General features: G+C 44.4%; 1 pseudogene; it reads right to left on the bottom strand.

Annotated features, from left to right (window-relative positions):
- Positions 1 to 15327, bottom strand: part of LOC121845879 — an 83504-nt pseudogene that overhangs the window by 51157 nt on the left and 17020 nt on the right.

Below are 15327 nucleotides of genomic sequence, written 5' to 3'. Positions count from 1 at the left end.
ACACACACACACACAGGTCACTATATATACACACAGCCTGGGAGACACACACACACAGGTCACTATATATACACACAGCCTGGGAGACACACACACACACACACAGGTCACTATATATACACACAGCCTGGGAGACACACACACACACAGGTCACTATATATAAACACAGCCTGGGAGACACACACACACACACAGGTCACTATATATACACACAGCCTGGGAGACACACACACACACACACACACACACACCCTGAGGTCACTATATATACACACAACCTGGGAGACACACACACACATACTGCACGTTACCACACATAAGTTAATACACACACACACACACACACAAATACTGCATCTTAATACACACACACACACACACACAAAACACGTACTGCACCTTAACACACACATTCCCCTCCACTCCTCCTACCCAGTTTGTTCATACAGGCGTGCAGCCTAGTCTCCAGCAGTAGCACTCTCTGTTGTAGTTCTTCATAGTCGTAGGCCCCCACCTCCTCCTGAATGGCTGTCAGGATGATTGACAGGTTAAGGACCTCCGCTCGGAGCACGGCCAGGGTCTGGAGGTCTAACCTGTACTGGTCAATCACCGACAACAGGGGGCGCAGCTGAGACATCTGACCCTTCAACTCCTAAAGGAGGGAGGGGGATCAGAAGGAGAGATGAGAAGGAGAGGAAGATGAGAAGGAGAAGGAGAAGGAGAGGAGGAGAGGAGAGGAGAGGAGAGGAGAGGAGAGGAGAGGAGAGGAGAGGAGAGGAGAGGAGAGGAGAGGAGAGGAGAGGAGAGGAGAGGAGAGGAGAGGAGAGGAGAGGAGAGGAGAGGAGAGGGAGAGGAGAGGAGAGGAGAGGAGAGGGAGAGGAGAGGAGAGGAGAGGAGAGGAGAGAGGAGAGGAGAGGAGAGGAGAGGAGAGGAGAGAGAGGGAGAGGAGAGGAGAGGAGAGGAGAGGAGAGAGAGAGAGGAGAGGAGAGGAGAGGAGAGATAGAGATGAGGAGGAGAGGAGAGGAGAGGAGAGGAGAGGAGAGGAGAGGAGAGGAGAGGAGAGGAGAGGAGAGGAGAGGAGAGGAGAGGAGAGGAGAGGAGAGGAGAGGAGAGGAGAGGAGAGGAGAGGAGAGGAGAGGAGAGGAGAGGAGAGGAAGAGGAGACCATCCTACCCATGCCAGATTACGGAGACACATAGACAGTTCCGCTCAAAATGCCTTTCGTCCCACAACACACCTCACCTGGCTTAAGTTGTCCCTCCTGAGATGAAACCTCTCTCACCGTCACTCAACGCCTAGGTTTACCTCCACTACTCACATCCTACCATACAGACCATACATAATGTCTGTACATTATGCCTTGAATCTATTCTACCACGCCCAGAAATCTACTCCTTTTATTCTCTGTCCCCAACACACTAGGCAACCAGTTCTTATAGCCATTAGCCATACCTTTATCCTACTCCTCCTCTGTTCCTCTGGTGATAATTAATCCAGGCCCTGCAGTGCCTAGCTCCACCCCATTCCCCAGATGCTCTCATTTGTTGACTTCTGTAACCGTAAAAACCTTGGTTTCATGCATATTAACATTAGAAGCCTCCTCCCTAGGTTTGTTTTACTCACTGCTTTAGCACACTCCGCCAACCCTGATGTCCATGTCTGAATCTTGGCTTAGGAAGGCCACCAAAAATTCTGAAATGTCCATCCCCAACTACAACATTTTCCGCCAAGATAGAACTGCCAAAGGGGATGGAGTTGCAATCTACTGCAGAGACAGTCTGCAGAGTTCTGTCATGCTATCCAGGTCTGTGCCCAAACTGTTCGAGCTTCTACTTTTAAAAAGCCACCTTTCCAGAAGCAAGTCCATCACCGTTGCCACTTGCTATAGACCACCCTCTGCCCCCAGCTGTGCCCAGGACACCATATGTGAACTGATTGCCCCCCTATCTTCAGAGCTCGTGCTGCTAGGTGACTTAAACTGGGATATGCTTAACACCCCAGCCGTCCTACAATCTAAGCTAGATGCCTTCAATCATGGAACCTACCAGGTACAACCCTAAATGCGTAAACACGGGCACCCTCATAGATATCCTGACCAACCTGCCCTCTAAATACACCTCTGTTGTCTTCAACAAGGATCTCAGCGATCACTGCCTCATTGCCTGCGTCTGTAATGGGTCCTCGGTCAAACGACAACCCCTCATCACTGTCAAATGTTCCCTAAAGCACTTCAGCGAGCAGGCCTTTCTAATCAACCTGGCCTGGGTTACCTGGAAGGATATTGACCTCATTCCGTCAGTAGAGGATAACTGTTTATTCTTAAAAAGTGCTTTCCTCACCATCTTAAATAAGCATGCCCGAATTCAAAACAGATATAGCCCTTGGTTCACTCCAGACCTGACTGCCCTTGACCAGCACAAAAACATCCTGTGGCACACAGCACTAGCATCGAGTAGCCCCTTTATGCAACTTTTCATGGAAGTTAGGAACCAATATACACAGTCAGTTAAGAAAGCAAAGGCTAGCTTTTTGAAACAGAAATTTGCATCCTGTAGTACAAACTCCAAAAGGTTCTGGGACACTGTAAAGTCCATGGAGAATAAGAGCACATCCTTCTAGCTCCCCACTGCACTGAGGCTAGGAAAAACTGTCACCACCGATAAATCTACGATAATCGAGAATTTCAATAAGCATTTTTCTACGGCTGGCCATGCATTCGACCTGGCTACCCCTACCCTGGTCAACAGCTCTGCACCCCCCACAGCAACTCGCCCAAGCCTCCCCCATTTCTCCTTCACCCAAATCCAGATAGCTGATGTTCTGAAAGAGCTGCAAAATCTGGACCCCTACAAATCAGCCGGGCTAGACAATCTGGACCCCTACAAATCAGCCGGGCTAGACAATTTGGACCCCTACAAATCAGCCGGGCTAGACAATCTGGACCCCTACAAATCAGCTGGGCTAGACAATCTGGACCCCTACAAATCAGCTGGGCTAGACAATCTGGACCCCTACAAATCAGCTGGGCTAGATAATCTGGACCCCTACAAATCAGCTGGGCTAGACAATCGGGACCCCTACAAATCAGCTGGGCTAGACAATCTGGACCCCTACAAATCAGCTAGGCTAGACAATCTGGACCCCTACAAATCAGCTGGGCTAGACAATCTGGACCCCTACAAATCAGCTGGGCTAGACAATCTGGACCCCTACAAATCAGCTTGGCTAGACAATCTGGGCCCCTACAAATCAGCTGGGCTAGACAATCTGGACCCTCTCTTTCTAAAATTATCTGCCTCAATTTTTGCAACCCCTATTAGTAGCCTGTTCAACCTCTCTTTTGTATCTTCCCCAAAGATTGGAAAGCTGCCGCGGGCAGCTTCAAAGGGGGTGACAAGCTGACCCAAGACCCAAGCTGTTACAGACCTATATCTATCCTACCCTGCCTTTCTAAAGTCTTCGAAAGCCAAGTTAACAAACAGATCACCGGCCATTTCGAATCCCACCGTACCTTCTCCGCTATGCAATCTGGTTTCCGAGTTGATCATGGGTGCACCTCAGCCACGCTCAAGGTCCTAAACGATATCATAACTGCCATCGATAAAAGACCGTACTGTGCAGCCGTATTCATTGACCTGGCCAAGGCTTTCAACTCTGTCAATCACCACATTCTTATCGGCAGACTCAACAGCTTCGCCTGGTTCACCAACTATTTCTCAGATAGGGCCGACTCTTTTCTCTGTATACATCAATGATGTCGCTCTTGCTGCTGGTGATTCTCTGATCCACTTCTACGCAGACGACACCATTCTGTATACTTCCGGCCCTTCTTTGAACACTGTGTTAACTAACCTCCAGACGACCTTCAATACCATATAACTCTCCTTCTGTGGCTTCCAACTAGTCTTAAATGCAAAACTAAATGCATGCTCTTCAACCTATCTTTGCCCTCCCGCCCGTCTAGCATCACTACTCTGGATGGTTCTGACTTAGAATATGTGGACAACTACTGTCGATTCTTTGGCATCCTTAAAACTGAAGACTTATTTATCAAATAACTCTCTGTAATTATTATTACGCGATTAAACTGATTAATCATGTAACTGTAATTAACTAGAAAGTCGGGGCACCAAGGACATAACTAATATAACTTTCAGATATTTTAATATCTGATCAATTAGTCTTCGAATTAATTAATTATTATTTACCTCACGTTAGTCTCATTCCAAACATCGTAAATTGTTGGTCATCTGCACGAACCCAGTCTTCACTATGAGTCATCCATACATCAATTGTCTTAAATCCTTTATTTACTAACTAAGTAATTCACAGAAATGCAAAATGCAAAACAAACAGTAGATATGGTTACAAGGAAATGATAGGGGAATGTGCCCTAGTGGGCTAAACCGGTATTGCGGCTTGGTGGACAAAAGGGAAGTGGGGGTCGACTGAGATGAGACACTACAAAGTTGATCATTATAACAATTGAAATGCTAATCCTTTGCACATGAACACTCACTACATTCGGGAATAATTGCAATCAACATATATATTTACGTTCAGTGTGTCGCCAGGATCTCTGTTGAAAAGTTTGTTTCTGTTGGAGAGTTTGTCCGCCCTCTCTCTCTCTGCCGTGGTTAGAATGGATAGTTCAGAGTAACATTCATTCATGTCGTTATAGAATAGATGTTTCGGCAGTTGTCGGTCTTCGCATTCACGGGTACATAATTTCTAGCTGCAGACTAGTAATTAGTATCAAAGATGTGTTCTTATTCTGTCGGTATCGATAATCTAAGAGTTTAACCACGTGGGATGGTTAAGAATCCAGCAAGAGAAATGCATGGTCTGATCTCAACCCTTAGCCCTCTCGAAATTGAGGGAAGCTTGGTCTCTACTCAACCCTTAGCCCTCTCGTAATTGAGGGAAGCTTGGTCTCTACTCAACCCTTAGCCCTCTCGAAATTGAGGGAAGCTTGGTCTCTACTCAACCCTTAGCCCTCTCGTAATTGAGGGAAGCTTGGTCTCTACTCAACTCCCTTAGCCCTCTCGTAATTGAGGGAAGCTCGGTCTGAAGTGGGAAAACCCAGGTGGGGGTTTTATTGGGAACATAGAAAAGGGCTGTTCCCATGACGCCGGGTCCTGCCTGTGCTCAAGGGCCGGTCCTCTGATTTAGTTAAACTCCAAAGGGAATTGGAGTTTCCTTCATTAAACAGTCTAAAATCACATTACATAATTTCACAAATAGTTTCATCTTTACTCATTCATTTTATACAACAATTAGATGTAAGCCTCATCACTTTGTACCAAACGGACCAGTTCGTAGCTCGTTACTTCACCAATCATTTATACATTCTCCAGAACATGAATATTGTTCGGACCTCAAGTTCTGTGTGGTGGACGAAATTCCTTTGTTCTCTCTATGAAAACTCTCTCTCTATACTCTGGCCATGAGGAGAGGATCTCCTCCAGGAATTTATGACCTGTCTAACAGAGCCTGGTTTAACTTCTTGGCGTAAAACATTACAAACAGCTAGCAGCAAAGTAGATTGGTCATGAAAGTCAGAAAAGCAATAAAATGAATTGTTTACCTTTGATGATCTTCGGATGTTTGCACTCACGAGACTCCCAGTTACACAATAAATGTTAATTTTGTTCCATAAAGATTATTTTTATATCAAAAATACCTCCATTTGGTTGGAGCGTTTTGTTAAGAAATGCACAGGCTAGTGCGGTCACGACGGGGCAGACGAAAATTCCAAATAGTATCCGTAAAGTTCGTAGAAACATGTCAAATGTTTTTTATAATCAATCTTCAGGTTGTTTTTACAATAAATAATCAATAATATTTCAACCGGACCATAGCTTTTTCAATAGGAGAGAGAGAGAAAAAGACTCCTTCATGCTGTCTCCTTCAAAACTCTGCTGGCACCCAGCCATCCACTGACGCGATGTGATCGTTCTCGCTCATTTTTCAGAATAAAAGGCTGAAACTATGTCTGAAGACTGTTCACATCATGTGGAAGCCATAGGGAAATTAATCTGGTTGATATCCCTTTAAATGGAGGGAAGGCATGCAATGGAACAGGGAGCTTTCAAAATAAGAGGCACTTCCTAGTTGGATTTTCCTCAGGTTTCCGCCTGCAATATCAGTTCTGTTATAATCACAGACAATATTTTGACAGTTTTGGAAACTTTAGAGTGTTTTCTATCATAATCTGACAATTATATGCATATTCTAGCTTCTGGGCCTGAGAAATAGGCAGTTTAATTTGGGTACGTTTTTCATCCAAACATCAAAATATCAAAATACTGCCCCCTACACTCAACAGGTTAAAGAGTAGAGGGAGGGAGAGGGGGATGGTGCTCGCTGTACCCAAAGAGGGTAACTTCATGACACTACAAAAACCTAGGTGCCTAGATAGACTGAAACTCTCCTTCCAGATACACATTAAGCATCTCCAATCCAAATTAAATCTAGAATTGGCTTCCTATTTCGCAACAAAGCATCCTTCACTCATACTGCCAAAACATACCCTTGTAAAACTGACTATCCTACCGAACCTTGACTTCAGCGATGTCATTTACAAAATAGCCTCCAACACTCTACTCAGCAAATTGGATGCAGTCTATCACAGTACCATCCGTTTTGACACCAAAGCCCTGTATACCAGCCACCACTACGACCTGTATGCTCTCGTAGCTTCTTATTCGTCGCCAAACCCATTGGCTCCAGATCATCTATAAGTCTATGCTAGGTAAAGCCTCGCCTTATCTCAGCTCTCTGGTCACCATAGCAACACTCACCCGTAACCCAACTCATCCTTTGGCCGCCTTTTCTTCCAGTTCTCTGCTGCCAATGACTGGAACGAATTGCAAAAATCACTAAAGCTTCTATCTCCCTCACTAACTTTAAGCATCGGCTGTCAGAGCAGCTTACCGATCATTGCACCTGTACATAGCCCACCCAACTACCTCATCCCCATATTGTTTGTTTTTCTGCTCCTTTGCACCCTATTATCTCTACTTGCACATTCATCTTCTGCACATCTTTCACTCCAGTGTTTAATTGCTTAATTGTAATTATTTTGCCACCATGGCCTATTTATTGCCTTACCTCCCCAATCAGACTACATTTGCACTCACTGTATATAGACTTTTCTATTGTGTTATTGACTGTACATTTGTTTATCTCATGTGTAACTCTGTGTTGTTTGTGTCGCACTGCTTTGCTTTATCTTGGCCAGGTCGTAGTTGTAAATGAGAACTTGTTCTCAACTGGCCACCTGGTTAAATAAAGGTTATATAAACATTTTTTTTAAATAATAATAATTTATTGATCGGCAGGTAAGGGTGCTCTCGAGTGGCTAGATGTTCTTTACCATTCGGCCATCAGATTTGCCACCAATGCTCCTTATAGGACACACCACTGCACTCTATACTCCTCTGTAAACTGGTCATCTCTGTATACCCGTTGCAAGACCCACTGGTTGATGCTTATTTATAAAACCCTCTTTGGCCTCACTCCCCCCTATCTGAGATATCTACTACAGCCCTCATTCTCCACATACAACACCATTCTGCCAGTCACATTCTGTTAAAGGTCCCCAGAGCACACACATCCCTGGGTCGCTCTTCTTTTCAGTTCGCTGCAGCTAGCGACTGGAACGAGCTGCAACAAACACTCAAACTGGACAGTTTTATCTCAATGTCTTCATTCAAAGACTCAATCATGGACACTCTTACATGGACACTCTTACTGACAGGCTGCTTTGCGTGATGTATTGTTGTCTCTGCCTTCTTGCCCTTTGTGCTGTTGTCTATGCCCAATAATGTTTGTACCATGTTTTGTGCTGCAACCATGTTGTGTTGCTACCATGTTGTTGTCATGTTGTGTTCGTACCATGCTGTGTTGTCATGTGTTGCTGCCTTGCTATGTTGTTGTCTTAGGTCTCTCTTCATGTAGTGTTGTGTTGTCTCTCTTGTCATGTTGTGTGTTTTGTCCTATATTTATATTGTATTTCTTTTTAACCCCAGGCCCCCGTCCCCGCAGGAGGCCTTTTGCCTTTTGGTAGGCCGTCATTGTAAATAAGAATTTGTTCTTAACTGACTTGCCCAGTTAAATAAAGAGTAAATAAAAAATAAATAAATACAAACAACAAGTTGAGTCCAAAAATGATGTAAAATGCGAGGGAGATATGTAACTAAAAAATAATACTAAGTGTATATTGTGCAGTATGCTGTTAGTAGCCCATCCTAAAAATGTGGTCCCTTTCCCCCTCATAATTTAGCTTACTGTTCTGACTTGGTCGTGCATATGTAGCCTATAGCCTGTTTTAGAGAAATGTAATCATTGAATATTGTAACAGCTTTCACTGTCTGCTTATATGCCCCCTTTATTTATACTACGGTTCTGACTTGGTGTACAGGGAGAACAAAGGTTAGAACGGCCCGTGTTCTGAATTCTGTCTCTGTACATTTCAAAAGAGCTGAACAAAGAGTTATATTGACTAGGTCCGTCCTAGCACGCTCATTAATGTCTTCATTTAAACTACGGATGGCCTCTTATCCGCTTTTCGCCCCCTTATGCCATAGTTTGTACATCTCAATTGTGAGTAGAAACCACATTTGCTTTAGCAAGTCAGCCATATCAGCTATGTTTTTTTTAAAGGCAGTAAATGAGGCTGAATGAACTGTTTCGCTGCCAGACAAGGCTCCGCTGATATTTGTATTTATTTATTTATTTTATTTAACCTTTATTTAACCAGGCAGGCGTAGCAGATTCACTACATGGTGCTGAAAAGAAAGCTCTCCTGACAGCTTAATGTCGGCCCTAACAGTTTATGGGCACCGTTTGAAACCGTTATAGTGCAATGAATGTATTGTTTAGTGTTGTGTAGAGTTGTGGCTTTGCTGGCATGCATCTAACATTATTTATTTATTGCCCCACCAAGATATACATGCTAAAATCACCACTGAAACGGAGAGAGAGAAAGAGGGATAGAGAGAGAGAGAGAGAGAGAGAGAGGGTTGGAGAGAGAGAAAGACGGATGGAGAGAGAGAAAGAGAAAGACGGATGGAGAGAGATAGAAAGAGATGGAGAGAGAAAGAGGGATGGAGAGAGAGAAAGAGGCATGGAGAGAGAAAGAGGGATGGAGAGAGAAAGAGGGATGGGAGAGAGAAAGAGGCATGGAGAGAGAAAGAGGGATGAGAGAGAGGAGATATGAGAAAGAAAGAGGGATGGAGACAGAGAAAGAGGGTTGGAGAGAAAAAGAGGGATGGAGAGAGAAAGAGGGTTGGAGAGAGAGAAAGGCATGGAGAGAGAGAAGAGGCATGGAGAGAGAAAGAAGGATGAGAGAGAGGAGGGATAAGAAAGAAAGAGGGATGGGAGAGATAATTACTTAGATGAAACATTAGATGAAGATATCATCACCCCAGGAGAACAGTAAATCATTCACTCACACACACACACACACACACACACACACACACACACACACACACACACACACACACACACACACACACACACACACACACACACACACACACACACACACACACACACACACAGTTAAAGGCCAAACCCTGCTGTCAGTAAAAGAGCGTTTGGTGGATAATCCCTCTCCTGCAATCTTCTCTCCTTCAACTATCTCTCCAACCCTCTCTTCTCTCCTCCTCACTCTAATCTCCCACCCTCTTTATCACTCTAATGCTGCCTCTCCTAAATCCATCTCCCCTCTCTCTCTCTTGCTTGCTCTCTCTCTGTCTGCCCTTCAGTTCTCCTCAGCAAAAACATAGAAAAGCATCTCTCTTTCTCTCTGACTTTCTCTCACTCCAGCCCTCTCAAACTTCCATCTCTTTTCCCTCCTCTTCCTTCCCCTCTTTCTCTCTCCCCAACCTGGTCTCAGAGCATTTAGTATTATTCTGTACGTAGGTTAAAGGTTAAAGGTTTAAGGTTAGGGGTAGGGGAATGGTTAGCTAAAAGGGTTAAGGTTAGGGTTAGGGGAAGGGTTAGCTAAAAGGGTTAAGGTTAGGGGGAAGGGTTAACTAAAAGGGTTAAGGTTAGGGTTAGGGGAAGGGTTAACTAAAAGGGTTAAGGTTAGGGGAAGGGTTAACTAAAAGGGTTAAGGTTAGGGGAAGGGTTAACTAAAAGGGTTAAGGTTAGGGCTAGGGGAAGGGTTAACTAAAAGGGTTAAGGTTAGGGGAAGGGTTAACTAAAACGGTTAAGGTTAGGGGAAGGGTTAACTAAAAGGGTTAAGGTTAGGGTTAGGGGAAGGGTTAACTAAAAGGGTTAAAGTTAGGGGAAGGGTTAGCTAAAAGGCTTAAGGTTGGGGGAAGGGTTAGCTAAAAGGCTTAAGGTTAGGGGAAGGGGAAGGGTTAGCTAAAAGGCTTAAGGTTGGGGGAAGGGTTAGCTAAAAGGCTTAAGGTTAGGGTTAGGGGAAGGGTTAACTAAAAGGGTTAAGGTTAGGGGAAGGGTTAGCTAAAAGGCTTAAGGTTAGGGGGAAGGGTTGGGGGAAGGGTTAACTAAAAGGGTTAAGGTTAGGGGAAGGGTTAGCTAAAAGGGTTAAGGTTAGGGGAAGGGTTAGCTAAAAGGCTTAAGGTTAGGGGAAGGGTTAGCTAAAAGGCTTAAGGTTGGGGGAAGTGTTAGCTAAAAGGGTTAAGGTTGGGGGAAGTGTTAGCTAAAAGGCTTAAGGTTGGGGGAAGGGTTAGCTAAAAGGGTTAAGGTTAGGGGAAGGGTTAGCTAAAAGGCTTAAGGTTGGGGGAAGGGTTAGCTAAAAGGCTTAAGATTGGGGGAAGGGTTAGCTAAAAGGGTTAAGGTTGGGAAAGATTAGCTAACATGCTAAGTAGTTGCTAGTAGTTGAAAAGTTGCTAATTATCTAAAATGCTAAACTTGTCTGTCATGAGATTCGAACTCACAACCTTTGGGTTGCTAGACGTTTGAGTTAAACGTCAACCCATCCACCTCGACCAATGCCCCTACTTTCTATTTTGCCTTAAAGGAAAATTACACCTCAAAACTATCTTTTAGTATTTGTTTCATTAGTCTATTGTTGACATGGTCCCAAAACGTCTTTCTTGTCAGCAATCAAGTTTTCAAGATATGTAAACTTTCAAAATACAGAAATCATCCCCGGATGATGAATTTCGCATCATATGATGTTTAAAGCATCATCATACACTATGATGCAAAAATTCGGGGATGATTTTTGTATTTTGAAAGATTTTGAAATGAACAAATACCTAAATATTGTTTTTGTGTGGAATTTTCCTTTAAGTAACCATCTGTCTCATGTAACCATACCAAATGTAACATGTCATACTAATTTGAGTGTTCCGGATTTACATTCACTATGTTACGTCTAGTCTATGAGACCAGGCTGCTCTACCACACTCTGATTGGAGAGGCAACCAACCTGAAGCTATGAATGTACCCAAGCAAGCTAGCATAGCTAGTCAGGTAGACAGTTAGCTACAGTTACCCAGAGCAAGCTAGCTAGTTTTATAGTTTGGTCATTTATTCCAATATATTTCACAATTCCCCCAAAATATGTTTATGAAGCTAGCTACGTTTTATAGGGTCCTCACAACGAGACAAAGCCGATAATGCAGCTTTTGTTGATTAAATATGACACTGAGGCCACCGCAGTAATGACATGTGACATGTGACACGTGACTACAGTTTGCACACGTGATCATAGTTCTTTACTCGCTCCCTCTAAATCCATCGGGCCGATGGGTTAACGTTAGTGAACTGGACCTCCAACCTGAGATGACAATCAAATTGCATCCGGTTTCCATGGGGATTCCCCCAAGGGAAAGTGGCTACGCGCGAGGGGCTGAGGTGGAAAGAAAAATAAACGTGTTTGGACGGCAGCCTAGGTTTCACAACCTCTGAAACAACCACCATGTTCTCATTGGGTTTCCAAGTAGTGGAATAACACAATGTACCAGTAACGTTTTCCCCAGCAAACCAACATTAGGTTCTGTGAATGTTCTCATTGGGTTTCCAGGTAGTGGAATAACACAATGTACCAGTAACGTTTTCCCCAGCAAACCAACATTTGGTTCTGTGAATGTTCTCATAACACACATATTGTCCATTCGTGGAGATGATTATGGAATGTTTGTATAAAATGTGAATAGATCATTTTCCTGATGATACAAGAACATCCCTATAAGACATTTCATCTGTTCTTTAAAGGTTCCCAGAATGTTTCATTTGGTTGTGGGAACACAGTCTGGTCAGAACATTGTTGGGGACATCACAAAACATATGTTCCCAAAACACAAAAACATTCCTGTTTGTGCGGATGATTTTACAATGTTTCTTTCAGGGTGCATAAAAAACGTTCACCTGATGTTTACAATAATGTTCCCAGAACACATTTCATCTGTTTACCTTCATCTGGTTACCTGAATGTTTTATTAGGTTGTAGGAACATTCTGGTGGGAACATTGTGGGGATATCACAAAAAAATCTTTGCAAAACACAAAAACTGTCCAGTTGTGCGGATAATTCTGCAAGTGTGTTTTGGGTCAGGTGAACGTTTTATACAAACATTCTACAATCATCACCAGTTTTTGTGTTATGAGCAACCTAACAAATGTTCTGGGAACTTTCACAGAACCAATTTTGGTTTGCTGGGCTCTCTCTCTCTCTCTCTCTCGCTCTCTCTCTCTCTCTCTCTCTCTCTCATTCCCTCAGGTTAGTCTTTCTCTGTCTCTCTCTCTCATTTTCAGGTTAGTCTTCTCTCTCTCTCTCTCTCTCTCTCTCTCTTTCTCTCTCTTCCCCTCAGGTTAGTCTTCTTCTTCTCTGTCTTCTCTTCTCTCGTCTCTCTCTCTCTCTTTCTCTCTCTTGTAGGAACTCTCTCTCTCTGTCTATCACTCTCTCTCTTTCATTCCCTCAGGTTAGTCTTCTTCTCTCTCTGTCTCTTTCTCTCATTCCCTCAGGTTAGTCTTCTCTCTCTGTCTCTCTCTCTCTCTCTCTCTCTCTCTCTCTCTCTCTCTCATTCCCTCAGGTTAGTCTTCTCTCTCTCTCTCATTCCCTCAGGTTAGTCTTCTTCTTCTCTCTCTCTCTCTCTCTCTCTCTCTCCCTCTCTCTCTCTCTCTCTCTCTCTCTCTCTCTCTCTCTCTCTCTCTCTCTCTCTCTCTCTCTCTCTCTCTCTCTCTCTCTCTCATTCCCTCAGGTTAGTCTTCTCTCTCTCTCATTCCCTCAGGTTAGTCTTCTTCTCTCTCTCTCTCTCTCTCTCTCTCTCTCTCTCTCTCTCTCTCTCTCTCTCTCTCTCTCTCTCTCTCTCTCTCTCTCTCTCTCTCACTCTCACTCTCTCTCTCATTCCCTCAGGTTAGTCTTCTTCTCTCTCTGTCTCTCTCTCTCTCTCATTCCCTCAGGTTAGTCTTCTCTCTCTGTCTCTCTCTCTCTCTCTCTCTCTCTCTCTCTCTCTCTCTCTCTCTCATTCCCTCAGGTTAGTCTTCTCTCTCTCTCATTCCCTCAGGTTAGTCTTCTTCTTCTCTCTCTCTCTCTCTCTCTCTCTCTCTCTCTCTCTCTCTCTCTCATTCCCTCAGGTTAGTCTTTGCATATTGATGAGCTTTATTCCATGATATAAATATTCAGTTCTGTGTCTGTGGGCAGTGGGGTAACTTTAGGACTGTCAGACCACCAAAGGGGTCGATAAGACACACAAACACATAAACGCACACAGACACACACACACAGAGCGCGCACACACACATCCCATGAGGGTAAGATGGGAGAGAGCTTGAAGAGAGGGATGGGAGAGAGGGATGGGAGAGAGCTTGAAGAGAGGGATGGGGGAGTGAGATGGGAGAGAGAGAGAGGGACGGGAGAGAGGGACGGGAGAGAGGGAGGGGTTTATGTGAAAGCAGTGTTTTTGTCGCTGAGGAGAACAGGGGTGGTGTGTGTTTGTGTGTGACTGTTAGCGTGTGTGTGTGGTAGCGTGCGTGTGTGTTAGCGTGTGTGTGTGTGTTGTGTGACTGTTAGCATGTGTGTGTGGTAGCATGTGTGTGTGTTAGCGTGTGTGTGTGTGTTAGAGTGTGTGTGTGTTAGTGTTAGTGTGTGTGTGTGTTAGTGTTAGTGTGTGTGTGTGTTAGCGTGTGTGTGTGTGTTAGCGTGTGTGTGTGTTAGCATGTGTGTGTGTTAGTGTGTGTGTGTTAGTGTGTGTGTGTGTGTGTGTGTGTTAGTGTTAGTGTGTGTGTGTTAGTGTTAGTGTGTGTGTGTGTGTGTTAGTGTTAGTGTGTGTGTGTTAGCGTGTGTGTGTGTTAGCGTGTGTGTGTGTTAGCATGTGTGTGTGTTAGTGTGTGTGTGTGTGTTAGTGTGTGTGTGTGTGAGTGTTAGTGTGTGTGTGTGTGTGTTAGCGTGTGTGTGTGTGTGTGTGTGTTAGCGTGTGTGTGTGTGTGTTAGTGTGTGTGTGTGTTAGCGTGTGTGTGTGTTAGCATGTGTGTGTGTGTTAGCGTGTGTGTGTGTTAGCGTGTTTGTGTGTGACTGCTAGTGTGTGTGTTAGCGTGTGTGTGTGTTAGCGTGTGTGTGTGTTAGTGTTAGTGTGTGTGTGTGTGTGTAGTGTTAGTGTTAGTGTGTGTGTTAGCGTGTGTGTGGGTCGCGTGTGTGTGTGTTAGCATGTGTGTGTGTTAGTGTGTGTGTGTGTGTTAGTGTGTGTGTGTGTGAGTGTTAGTGTGTGTGTGTGTGTGTTAGCGTGTGTGTGTGTTAGCGTGTGTGTGTGTTTAGCGTGTGTGTGTGTGTGTTAGTGTGTGTGTGTGTTAGCGTGTGTGTGTGTTAGCATGTGTGTGTGTGTTAGCGTGTGTGTGTGTTTAGCGTGTTTGTGTGTGACTGTTAGTGTGTGTGTTAGCGTGTGTGTGTGTTAGCGTGTGTGTGTGTTAGTGTGTGTGTGTGTGTGTGTTAGTGTTAGTGTGTGTGTGTTAGCGTGTGTGTGTGTTAGCGTGTGTGTGTGTTAGCATGTGTGTGTGTTAGTGTGTGTGTGTGTGTGTGTTAGTGTGTGTGTGTGTGAGTGTTAGTGTGTGTGTGTGTGTGTTAGCGTGTGTGTGTGTTAGCGTGTGTGTGTGTTAGCGTGTGTGTGTTAGCGTGTGTGTTAGCGTGTGTGTGTGTTAGCATGTGTGTGTGTTAGCATGTGTGTGTGTGTGTTAGCGTGTGTGTGTGTTAGCGTGTGTGTGTGTTAGAGTGTGTTTGTGTTAGCGTGTGTGTGTGTTAGAGTGTGTGTGTGTTAGCGTGTGTGTGTTAGAGTGTGTGTGTGTTAGTATGTGTGTGTGTTAGCGTGTGTGTGTGTTAGCATGTGTGTGTGTGTTAGCGTGTGTGTGT

The sequence above is a fragment of the Oncorhynchus tshawytscha genome, unplaced genomic scaffold (genome assembly GCF_018296145.1).
Source record: "Oncorhynchus tshawytscha isolate Ot180627B unplaced genomic scaffold, Otsh_v2.0 Un_contig_2678_pilon_pilon, whole genome shotgun sequence".
NCBI classification, from domain to species: Eukaryota; Metazoa; Chordata; class Actinopteri; order Salmoniformes; family Salmonidae; genus Oncorhynchus; species Oncorhynchus tshawytscha.
Note: the sequence above shows the minus strand (reverse complement) of the source record. Positions and strands in the feature narration are given on the sequence as shown.